This window comes from Lemur catta, chromosome 3, assembly GCF_020740605.2.
Source record: "Lemur catta isolate mLemCat1 chromosome 3, mLemCat1.pri, whole genome shotgun sequence".
Taxonomy (NCBI): domain Eukaryota; kingdom Metazoa; phylum Chordata; class Mammalia; order Primates; family Lemuridae; genus Lemur; species Lemur catta.
Window position 1 is genome coordinate 100,797,528 of NC_059130.1, and position 12,896 is coordinate 100,810,423.

The window sequence follows — 12,896 nt, forward strand, 5'->3', positions numbered from 1 at the left end:
AGAAATGGTCCAGTTGAGAGGATCGTAGGTAAAAAAAACTCTAGGTGAAATGCCAGCTTCTCTAGGGCACAGACTTTTGAGTGAGATGGTCCTAGGTTCAAATCCCAGTTCCACAGTGCATGAACTGTGAGTACCTCGGGCATATCCTTTCACCTACTACTCAAGCTTGTTTTGAAGAGGAAGTTAAATCATATATGTGCATGCTTTGTGTGTCTGGCACAGAGTAGGTGCCCAGTGGTTACTAGGTCTCCTTCTTCCCCACTGCTCCCCCAGCTAAAAGCCACAATATGCTGTTTCTCTGCTCCCTTGCCTATGTCTTGCTGTCCTTTGAGAGACAGTGAGCTCAAGACCTCAGCTCAGTCCAAGTGAGGAGAGCAGAGCTGTCAGGAACCAAACAAATTTACACATCCTGTGCCTGAGCCACCTGAAGACAGGACTTGGCTCACTCTGAGAGTGGGCGTTGTGCTCGGTCAAGGTTTATAAATGGAACTGAACTTCTTGAATGTGTCAATGCTCCCCTGAGGCCAGGCTGCACCCGGAGGAGTCTCGCTAGTGGATGCTGCACCCGAAGTCAGTGCTGCTTGTGGCACTCCAACCCCTGTCTGGGCTGCAGTCTCTGTCAGGGCTTGGACTCCCCAGCCTCTCCTCACACTCTACTGCTTAGAACCTGAGGAGGAGCTTCTTTGCAGTTGATCAACTGAGCCAAGGGCTTTCACTCTTCTTTAGCTGGGGGACCCATTACTCAACAAAAACCTTAAGTGGAAGCTAAAGCAGAGCCACTATGGCTGAGGTGGACAGGGACCTGCATTGAATACAAATGAAACTAGACCAGCACATCAAAGGCCACCACCCCCTGGCATCTAAATGGAATTTTTGCCTACCTGTGCCTACTTCATTGGCAACCTTGCTCTTTTGCATTTTTTATTGAGATACAATTTGCATACCATAAAATTTAGCATTTTAGCACATTGACTGCCACACTGGAAAAAAAACTTTTTCCGCTGGGGCCATGGTGTTTTGTTAAAACAAAACAATCCTTTTTTAATCTGTTATTTTTTTATTGTTTTCTGTGTATGAGTTATATGCAACACAATCTACAGTTTTAGAATTAAATTGTCAATATTAATTGTAACAAGAACATCAACAAGTAACATTTTCACAAACCAACTGCAGGGTTTTGCTTCAGGAGGCCCTGGGCACAAAAACTAGCCTGAGTTAAATACAACTCACATGGAAGTCAGTGTGTTAAAGTGTACAATTCAGTGATTTTTTTTTAGTGTATCACAAGATGCAACTATTAATATCAAATTCCAGAACATTTCATCACCCCAAAACCAAACTTGTACCCATTAGCAGTTACTCTCTACCCCCTCCTCCACCTTCCTTTGCCTGATTTCTACCCTCTTAGAAATCACTAATCTACCTTCTGTCTCTACAGATTTGCCTATTCTGAACACTGCATATAAATGGAATTATACAATATGTAGCCTTTCATATTAGGTTTCTTTCACTCAGCATGTTTTCAACGTTCATCTATGTTGTAGCATAGTACTTCATTGCTTTTTATAGCTAGTATTCCATTATATGGTTATACCACATTTTATTTATCCCTTCATCCATTGGTAGACATTTGGGTTGTTTCCATTTTTTGGCTATAGTAATACTGCTATGAACATTCATGTGCAAATTTTTGTGCGGACCTAAATTTTCAATTCTTTTGGCTGTGTACCTAGAGGTATAATAGAATTGCTGAGTCACATGGTAACTTGAGGAACTGCCAAACTGCTTTCCTCAGTGGCAATACCATTTTACATTCCTACCAGCAATGTATGAGTGGTCTAATTTCTCTGCATTCTTGCCAACACTCATTTTTAGATTTTTTAAAAAATATATATAGCCATCCTTGTAGGTGTGATGTGGTATCTCATCATGGTTTTGGTTCACATTTTCCTAAGGACAAATGATGTTGAACATCTATTTATATGTTTATTGGCCATTTGTATATCTTCTTTGGAGAAATGTCTATTCAAATCATCTGTTCTTTTAAAAATTAGGTTATTTATCTTTTCTTATTACTGAGTTGTAGGAATCCTTTATACATGCTAGATAAAAGTCCCTTATCATATATATGATTTGCAAAATTTTTCTCTACTCTATGGGATGTCTCACTTTCTTTATGGTGTTCTTTGAAGCACAAAACTTTCTAATTTAGATGAAGTCCAGTTTATTTTTTCTCTGGTTGCTTGTGGTTTTTTATTATTATCTAAGAAACTTAATTCAAGGTTATGAAGATTGATTTTGAGTTAACTTTTGTGTATGGTGTGAGGTAAGGGTTCAAATTAATTCTTTTGCATGTGAATACCCAGTTGTCCAAGCACCATTTGTTGAAAAGACTATTCTTTCCCCTAATGGTCTGGCACCTTTGTCTTTTTTTTTTTTTAAGTGGCAGAGTCTCGCTATGTTGCCCAGGCTGGAGTGCAGTGGCTGTTCACAAGCACAATCGTAGATCATAGCACACCACAGCCTTGAACTCCTGGCCTCAAGCAATCCTCCTGCCTTAACCTCCAGAGTAGCTGGGATTACAAACTCACACTGGCCCAATTCTGGCACACTTGTCAAAAATCCCTTGACTGTACATGTAAGGGTTTATTTCTGGGCTTTCAATTCTATTCTGTCAATCTTATGTTTGTCCATATGCCATTATCACACTGCCTTGATTACTGTAGCTTCGTAGTAAATTTTGAAATCAGGAAGTGTATGTCATCCAACTTTGCTCTTCTTTTTCAAGACTGTTTTGGCTATTCTGGGTCCCTTGCATTTTCATATGAATTTTAAGATCTGCTTGTCCCTTTCTGCAAAAAAAGGTAGTTGGAATTTTGACAGGGATTACATTGACTCTGTAGATCAATTTGGGGAGTATTGCCATCTTAGCTGTATTAGGTATTCCAATTCATGAACAAAGAATAGCTTTCCTTTTATTTAGGTATTTAATTTCTTTCAAAAAAAATTTTTTTTAATGAACAGTCCCTGTTGGGACTGCCAAAAAATTACCAATGCGGACTATATTGCAAGTCGTCATGGAAGGGTATTGGGAAAAGTTTTCAGCTATAGCAGCAACAGATATGTTTCTTTTCCTTTCCTTTCTCGATTCTGGATCTCCCTCCAGCAAATATAGATGAGTGAAAGCACAGGTTAAAGGTTGTGACAAGAAGGAGGCAAAAGAAGGCAATAAAGGGAAAGCAGAGCAGGAGGAGATGGAAATGTAGAGGAGGTCAAGGAGGAGCATGAGGAGGAAGAGAAGAAGGAGGAATAGGAGTCCCCATGATACCAAAGCAAGATGATACAGAATGGATCTGGGAAAAAAAATCAGAGACTATGGATCCTGATGCATATCAGTAATACTGGTAGAGGTGGAGGAAGATGAGGTAGAGATGGAGGAAATGTAGGCAAGGGCATGATTGTGATTGCTTCTATTTTCTCATTGAATAAGTTGAGGTCACATGAGAATGAAGGGAAAGGAAGAGGTTTGAAGGGAGAGGAAAAGGTCATATTGGACAGCAGAGGGGAAAAATCTACTAGAGAATATAGCAGGATTAATGGGCAGTATTGGGTGCACATTTCAGATCTATAGTCATAAATTTCAGTTGAAACAGCACAGTTGTGTGATTTTCTTCAGCCATGTTCAGCTGTGAAGGCGCAGACATGGACTATTCAGTTAGTTGAGTTTGGGGGAGATAAGGTTTTGTCAGTGAGTATAATGAAGAGAAGGTGACAAGAGAATGAAGAATATATATAAGACGGGCCTGGGGCAGTGGCTCATGCCTGTAATCCTAGCACTTTGGGAGGCCAAGGCGGGAGGATTGTTTGAGCTCAGGAGTTTGAGACCAGCCTGAGAAAGAGCAAGACCCCATCTCTACGAAAAATAGAAAAATTAGCTGGGTATGGTGCCATGTGCCTGTAGTGCCAGCTACTTGAGAGGATGAGGCAGGAACTTGAGCCCAGGAGGTTGAGGTTGCAGTGAGCTATGATGATGCCACTGCATTCTAGCCAGGGTGACAGAGTGAGATTCTGCCTCAAAAAAATGAGAGAATATATGTAAGATGGTGATTGCCTGGTCTCAGTGGCTCACGCCTGTAATCTTAGCAGTCTGAGGGGATCACTTGAGGTCAGGAGTTCGAGACCAGCCTGAGCAAGAGTGAGACTCCCTCTCTACTAAAAACAGAAAAAATTAGCCGGGCATGGTGGCACGCACCTGTATTCCCAGCTACTTAGGAGGCTGAGGCAGGAGGATTGCTTGAGCCCACGAGTTCTTTTGTTCTTTACATTTCTGATTACTAATGATTGCACACTTTTTCAGGTTTGTTAGCATTTGTATTTCTTCTGTGAATTGTCTATTTTCCTACTAGATTATTAATCTTTTACTATGGATTTGTAGGAGCTCTTTACAGTTCATTTTATGGTGGCTTTTGTGAGAAGTTTTAATTTTTCATGCAATTAAATCCATCAGTCTTTTTCTTTTCTTTTCTTTTCTTTTCTTTTTTTTGAGACAGAATCTCACTCTGTTGCCCAGGCTAGAGTGCCGTGGCATCAGCCTAGCTCATAGCAACCTCAAACTCCTGGGCTCAAGCGATCCTTCTGCCTCAGCCTTCCGAGTAGCTGGGACTACAGGCATGTGCCACAATGCCTGGCTAATTTTTTCTATATATATTTTTAGTGGTCCATATAATTTCTTTCTATTTTTAGTAGAGACGGGGTCTCGCTGTTGCTCAGGCTGGTCTCAAACTCCTAAGCTCAAAGGAACCTCCCATCTCGGCCTCCCAGAGTGCTAAGATTACAGGTGTGAGCCACTGCGCCTGGCCCTAACTGATCCTTATAGAGATTTTCAATCAATCCTCTTCAGCCCATTCTGCCTGGATTTTTCTTCCTAGGTTTCTGGGTTCTGCAATACTTGAGCTTAGCTGGAGTTCTGTGGCAGGAAATGGCTTGCTTCTCATTAACACCACCTCTGCAGACTCTTGGTGTATAGCTTTCTCACCACTGCTAATGTTTTCACTTAGCTTTCCATCTTCTCATCCTCTGATATCTTTCTCCCACTTTCTTGATCCTTGTGAGTTTATTCTGGTTTTATTCATTTTCTGTCATTTTTGAGGGGCTCCAGGAAGGAGAGGAGATAAACATATGTGTTCAAACCACCATTTTTCCTCCCTGACAACTGTATTTTGAGACTATCAAATGTATAACAAATTTTTAGGTTCTGGGACCAGAATTTCAGGAAAGATGTATAAATTTTTCCCTGTGGAAGCCACATTCCTTCGAGTTTTTGGTGCCTCTGGAGTTCCAGGGTATTCCTTGTTTTCTTTTTCACAGAGGTGAGAAGTGGCGCAGAGGTATTTCTACCTGGTCTGTCCATCTATTTTCGAGCTACCGGACTGTGGAGGCACGTCCTACTTCCCAAGGAGCCAACTAAGACTGACTCTTCCATGTTGCCAAGGCTTATGGGTCCCTGAGATCCACACAGTAGGAATATATGCACAAGAAATATATTAAATCCTTAAAGTGATGGCAGTTATGAAAATAAGTCTTTAAATTATATGGAGAAAATATTTGGAAACCTTGGGCTGAGAGCATGTGTAGGAAGTGAGTAAGGGTGATCTGGGCCACAAATTTGAACTTATAGTGTGCACATTCTGGTGTTTCTGAATCTGCCAAAGTTGGTGCTAATAATAATTGAAAACATTTTTATGATGCTTTTTCTAAGCCAGTACTATTCTAAGTGCTTATATATTGACTTATAAAATAAATAATTATATATTAACTATATAATCTTCAACCACCTTTTGACGTAGGTACTACCATAATCATCAATTTACTGCTAAAGAAACCAAAACACAAAGGAGTTAAATACAAGCCTAAGGTGAAAGGCTCTAACTCCAGAGCCTATATGCTTAACTTCTAAGCTATGCTGCTTCTTTTCTTAGGGCTAGATTTCCTTTGATTCATCAAATGAAAATTTTAGGATACGAAGTCTCAGAAACCAATACAAGTCTTTTTGTACACTGTTGATTTCCTATATTTAACACCTAAATCATATCTCGATAGTACACTCACTGATTTTAGCCCTCTGTTTAAAAATAAGATTCTTCAACCATCTGAACAGTTCTGAACCCCAGAGGTGGTGGTATTGCTCCTCTGTAGTTGGAGTCGGTGATGGAGTGGATGACTGCAACTTTATAGCAGAGTCTCTGAGAACTTGAGCACTTGAGCACTTGGTCTGGGTTGTGGTACCAACAAGAAGGAAGAGTCATTCTCATTGTCATTATTTTCCTATGGGCGGAGTTTGTGGATCCATAGTGAAACTCAATTATAATTTCCTTTTTTCTTATTTGGGATATGAAACAAAAAGTCTTTTCTTAACCTATTTATGGATGTATCCATTTAAGAAAAAAGATGAGCAGGGGCACTGCAGGCCTTAATCAAGGGTACTGAAGCCACCTTGAAAAGCAGGAGGCAGGGCAGCAAGGTGAAGAGAGAGATCCTGAGGCACAGAAAACCAGGGGTGAAACTAAATCTTGGGTGACTCCCAAATCTAATAGCTGTGAAGTAGAAAGAGATCTTCCACAGTTCAGAAATTTGGCAACCTGTTTTACAGCATAAAGAGTTTACTAGACTATTGCTGGTGCTCAGAGACCAAGCTGTGCTAAAGGGTGTCCTGATCTACCCTCAAAATATTTGCAGCCTGGCCGGGCAAGGTAGCTCACACCTGTAATCCCAGAGCATTGGGAGGCCAAGGTGGGAGGATCCCTTGAGGCCAGGAGTTCAAGACCAGCCTGGACAATATAGCAAGATCCTGTCTCTATAAAAAATTTAAAAATTAGCCGGTGCTAGCACACACCGTAATCCTAGCTACTCAGGAGGCTGAGGCAGAAGGATTGCCTAAGCCCAGGAGCTGAAGTACAGTGGGCTATGATTGGGCCACTGCACTCTAGCCTGGGTGAGAGAGTAAGAGCCTGTCTCTAAAAATAAAAAAAAATAAAAATTGAAGGCAGTGGTGAACTGAATCTAACTAAAGCTGCAGTAAAAGCTCAGATCCAGCTCAACTACAGGACATAGTGACTAATTTCCCCCCCAGTAGTGATCTGACAAAAAGGAGTTTGCCCTTTTCTATTTTTGTTGGTTTCTACAATTCTTTTACATGAAATGTCTGGCATATTATAAAAAATTATGAGACACACAAAGAACAAAAAAAAAAAAGGTCCACGTCAAGAGAGGAAACAGTACTTGAAGCAGATGAAGTGATAGCTCAGATTTTAAATTATCAGACAAGGACTTTGAAATAGCTCTGATAAATATGTAAAGGTTCTAGTGGAAAAGGTGGATAAAATGCATGAACAGATGGGGAATTTCAGCAAAGAGGTAGAAACTATAAAAAAGAACCGAATGGAAGTGCTAGAAATGAAAATAAGAAACGAAGAACGTTTTTCAATGGGCTTAGCAGACTGAACACAGCAGAGGGCCAATCAATATGCTCGAAGACAGGTCAGTATAAATTATTCAAACTAAAGTACAAAGAGAAAAAAAGAGTGAAAATATGGAACACAGTGTCCAAGAACTGAGACAATATTAAACATTCTAACATATGTGTAATTGGAGTCCCAGATGGAGAGGGGAGAGAAAAATCAGCAAAAGAAGTATTTAAGGAGATAATGGCTGAGATTTTTCTAAAATAGATGAAAGAATGCGCAGATTTAAGAAGCTTAGCAAATCGTAAGCAGGATAAATACATGTAAAACCACACCTAGACATATCATAGTCATGCTAATATAAAAATAACATTTTAAAAGTAGCCAGAGGAAAAAAGACACATTACATACAGCACAGCAATCATACAAAGAATGGATGACTTATCAGAAATGGAGAGACCAGGAGACAATGAATTACACCTTTAAAGTGCTAGAAGAAAAAAAACCCCAAGATATCCTTTAAAAATGAAGACAAAAAAAAAAAAAAACGTTTACAGGGTGACAAAAGCTAAGAGAATTTGTTTTAGGCAGAGCTGCATTATACAAAATGCTAAAAGAAGTTCTAGAAACTGATGGGAAATGATACCAGGTGAAAGTCCAGATCTGGGATGGGTTGGGTGGCTCATGCCTGTAATCCCAATACTTTGGGAGGCCGAGGTGGGAGGATCCCTTGAGGCCAGGAGTTCAAGACCAGCCTGGGCAACATAGTGAGACCCTGTCTCTATAAAAAATAGAAAAATTAGCCAGGCATGGTGGTGTGTACCTGCAGTCTGAGCTACTTGGCAGGCTGACACAGGAGACTTGTTTAAGCCCAGGTGTTTGCAGTCGCAGTGAGCTATGATGACAACACTGCACTCTAGCCCAGGAGACAGACTGAGACACTGTCTCAATGAATTAAAAAAAAAATTTAGCCGGCCATGGTGTGGTGTGCACCTGTAGTCCCAGCTACTTGGGAGGGTGAGGCAGGAGGATCACTGGAGCCCAGGAGTTCAAGGTTACAGTGAGCTATGATCATGCCACTGCACTCTAGCCTGGGTGACAGAGTGAGACCCTGTCTCTGGAAAAAAAAATATCTTACAATTATTCCTGTCTCCATGCCTTACCCATTCCATTTTCCTTGCCTAAAATACCTTCTCTTTGCCTATTTCAGTGTTTCTTACTGACATGTAGCAATATTGACCTCACCTACAAATTGCCAATAGAGTCTTGGTCATGTACATGTTAAATCCCCTGGTTGAATATCACTGGTAAAGCCATCCTTTGGGCCCTATAGTGGGCACAATATTATTTTGTCTGTCCAGTACCACCTGCTGTTTTAGAAAGTGTTCATTCCCCTACCCCAACTATATTGTGTTTGAAGGAGTTACTATATTCCTATAAGACTCTAGGTACAATTGAGTTATCTGGCATGTCTGAAGGGGGTCAGGCATTAGTCAATCCATAAACAGATGCTGAAATTTAACAGAAAGTAGGAATGGACCAGATTCCCTTTGTCCTTCTGTGATAAAATTCCTTTTCCCCAAATGTACATAAATAAATAGAGTCTCCCTAGACTGGTTGAGGCATATGTAACTGAAGTATGATTGCTCAAATCCTAGGGATGCTAATGTCTAAATAAACACTACTTGCACTACCAAGCCATTAAGTTTCTTTAGGGGAGAGTCTGGTCATGAAAACACTTGGGTTTTTATAAAAACTGAAGCTAAAAGCCTGAGGAGGAAAGAAATTGAATATAGCAGGGCAGAAATATTTCTCTTACACATTTTTCCTGGGTAGGTGTCTAGAAAGGAAAGGGGAATTGAAGGAAAACATACATAGAATATAAAAAGCTGCTGAGTTAAGGTTTTGGCTGCTGTGAAGATAGGCATTTGGAAATGGAATGGAGAGACAGGCCTGGGGCTGGGGATCACCTCTTTAGTCACCAGAAAAGCTAAGAGAAAGAGCTACAATTTGGACAATGGGTAGATAGGGGTGAGCTAGGAAGGGGAAATCTTTTATTCTACACATTAACTTGTGCCAAGCTAAAGTGAGTCTGTATTTGGAATTTTTGACCTATATTCTCAGTTTTGCTGAATGTCATTACAATCCATTATTCACCAGTCCAGAAATGTGGGAGTCACTAGAGTCACATCAACTCCCCTGTCTCTTGCACCTCAAGGTTAATCATTTAACAAGCCCTGTCACTCTTGTCTCTTTTTTCCAATCCATTCCCTCCTCTCCATTGTTAGTACCATTGACCTAGTTCAGGTTCCCATAATCTCCCACTTAAACAACTGGTCTTCTTGCCTCCAGTATAATCCCCTTCCAATCCATGCTTCATATGCTGCTAGAATAATCTTTCTCAACCATGTATCTATCTGACCATATCACTTTCCTTCTTAAAAGCATTCCTATTACCTAAATGCCTAGTTCACACAGTCTAAAAGCCAAACTCTAAGCATAGCATTCCAGACCTTTTGTTCCCTGTTTAACCCCCATTACCTAACCTGTTCATAACTTGTTTAGCCTTCATTCTGGCCCCTCCCTTCTTCCCCCTCATCATACTGACCTACTTTCAGTTCCACAAACATAACATGCTTTATCAAGCCCCTGAAAACAACTGGAATGCCTTCTCCTCCCCATGCCAGCCTGGAGAACTCCAATTCATCTTTGAAACACAGTTCAGGAGTCATCTCCCTCTGACTTAGGCAAAGTCAGTGGTCCCTCCCTCAGGTACCCTGCAACTGCTTCTACATGCATCCATATTGCACACACTCGTTTACTTGCCTGTCTCTAACCGGTGGCGGGAAGCTGTCTGAGAACAAGACTGTATTTTATGTCTTCATATTCATTGTGTATAGTATAGGCTTAAAAATAGGTGCTCAACGTTTGTTGAACGAGTAGATGAATATTTTACAGGTATTTTCAGTTTGACCAAAGTCATGGTAAAGGAGCTTCTGCACACAGGATAGCTGCTGGGGTGTGTGTGTGTGTGTGCTGTTATATCTTGGGAAAAGGCCCTGGCATTTTTTTGTTTGTTTGTTTTTTAGGTCATAGTATTTTAACCACTCATTTAACAATTATTTAGTAAGCACCCATTATGTTTCAGGTCCGTGCCCTTTTTAAAGGTCAGAGGCTACTACATTAAGCAAGAAAAATGGCTCTGGCCTTCAAGCAGGGTACTCTCTAACAGAAGCTTTAGAATTGTATGGAATTATGGTATGAAATTATTTTTGAAATTAGATGCTGGGAGATGCAGCTATTTTACCCCATCAAAGGAATGTTTAAATAACTCTTGAACAATCTTAAAATGACTCCCCACCGCCAAATGGTTTTAGGATAGAGGGCCTACAGGCAATGGGTGGAAAGACGTGACCAAGATCTGCCACATGGTGGCAGTGCTTCTCCAGGGATGAAATTAATTAGCGGCGCAAGACTTGAGAACACCAAGTAGTTCTCAAACTTGACTCCAGAGGAACAGTAGTACTCAAAATGTAACATGGTAGCCTTTCTCAATTTGCAGAAAAAGAAGTAAAAGACATAATTTTAGTCAATTTTCTCCCTCCAAAATTTCTTAAGCCTTTGTTATCTGCTTTTGTTTATCTGCCAAGGAGCAAATGTAAATAAAACACTTGGGAATTGGGTGAGCATGTTAAATTCCATGGCTTATTTTTCATGGATTTATAATCTCGAAATTGCTTTTTTTTTTTTTTTTTTAGAGACAGAGTGTGGCTCTGTTGCCCTGGCTAGAGTGCTGTGGCATCAAGCTCACAGCGACCTCAAACTCCTGGGTTTAAGTGATCCTTCTGCCTCAGCCTCCCGAGTAGCTGGGACTACAGGCATGCGCCACCATACCCGGCTAATTTTTTTGTATATATATTTTTAGCTGTCCAGATCATTTCTTTCTATTTTTTTTAGTAGAGACAGGGTCTCCCTCTTGCTCAGGCTGGTCTCGAACTCCTGACCTCAAGCGATCCTCCCACCTTGGCCTCCCAGAGTGCTAAGATTACAGGCGTGAGCCACCACGCCCGGCCAGAATTGCTTTTTTTAATATGGACTTTTTGTGATGTAATGATAGATCCAACTAGTGAGAATGTTTCTTAATTTATACGACCAGATAAAGAGCGTCAACACCACAAAGTGTTTCCTGTGGAGTAATGCACTTCTAGGTGTCCTGCCAATTAAACCTATTTGAGAATTATGATCTGACCCAATGTTTCTAGTTACAAATAAGGAAAACAAGGCTCTGAGAAACTAAATGATTGACCTAAATTCACAAAGCCATCTATGGGACCGGTTCAGGCTAATCCCTGTAAAGTGAACGTTCCAGATGTTTCCCTTGTTGCCATCTATCAATTTCATAAACAGGGCTTGTTGGATGACTAAACTTTAGGAGTAAAAGACAGAGGAGTCAAGGTGACTCCCATGTTTCTGGATTGGGGAGTGATGGATTATGGTGCCATTCACCAAAATTGAGAATACAGTTTGCTAATTCCAAAAACAGATTGACTTTAGCTTGGCACAAGTCAATATATAAAATAAAAGGTTTCCTGAAGATGGGAGGAATGAGAAGTTTTTTAGTGAGTATAGAGTTTCAGTTTTGCAAGATGAAAAGAGTTCTGAAGATTGGTTGTATAACAATGTGAATGTACTAAGCACTTTTGAACTGTATACTTGTAAATGGTTAAGGTGGTAAATGTTATGTTACGTATATTTTACCACAAAAAAAAAATGAATGAAAGATTTCTCTTTGCACCAGGCTCGGTGGCTCAGGCTTGTAATCCTAGCACTTGGGAAGCCAAGGCAGGAGGATCACTTGAGGCCAGGAGTTTGAGACCAGCCTGGGCAACATAGCGAGACCCCATCTTTACAAAAAGTTTAAAAAATTAGCTGGTCTTGGTGGCATGCGCCTGTAGTCCCAGCTACTCAGGAGGCTGAGGCAGGAGGAGCGCTTGAGTCCATGATTTCAGGTTGCAGTGAGCTATGATCGCGCCACTGCACTCCAGCCTGGGTGACAGAGCAAGACTCTGTCTCAAGGAAGGAAAAAAAAAAGATTCAGTTCACTCCCAGATGCCCAGGAATCTTCTTCCAGCTCACTTTCCCCCTGGAGGGCTCAATCCTCAAGTTACACTTAATGCGATCCTTCGATCTGTGGCAAAGGTTTAAAGGTCAAAGACCACCACTGGCAAGTTAGTAGCATCCTGGGAACCTCCAGCCTCGCTCAGGCTCAGCGGACAGGAGCCGCTGCGACCCGACAACCCACCCTAGGTTACACTGGAAGGGCGGCCGGAGGCGCTTTGCGATTGGTGGACCGGATGGGGGCGGGGCATCATTGGGAAGCCCCCTCCGGATTGGTGCAAACCAGCGAGGTGGGGCCGCCACTCCGAGTGGGCGCGA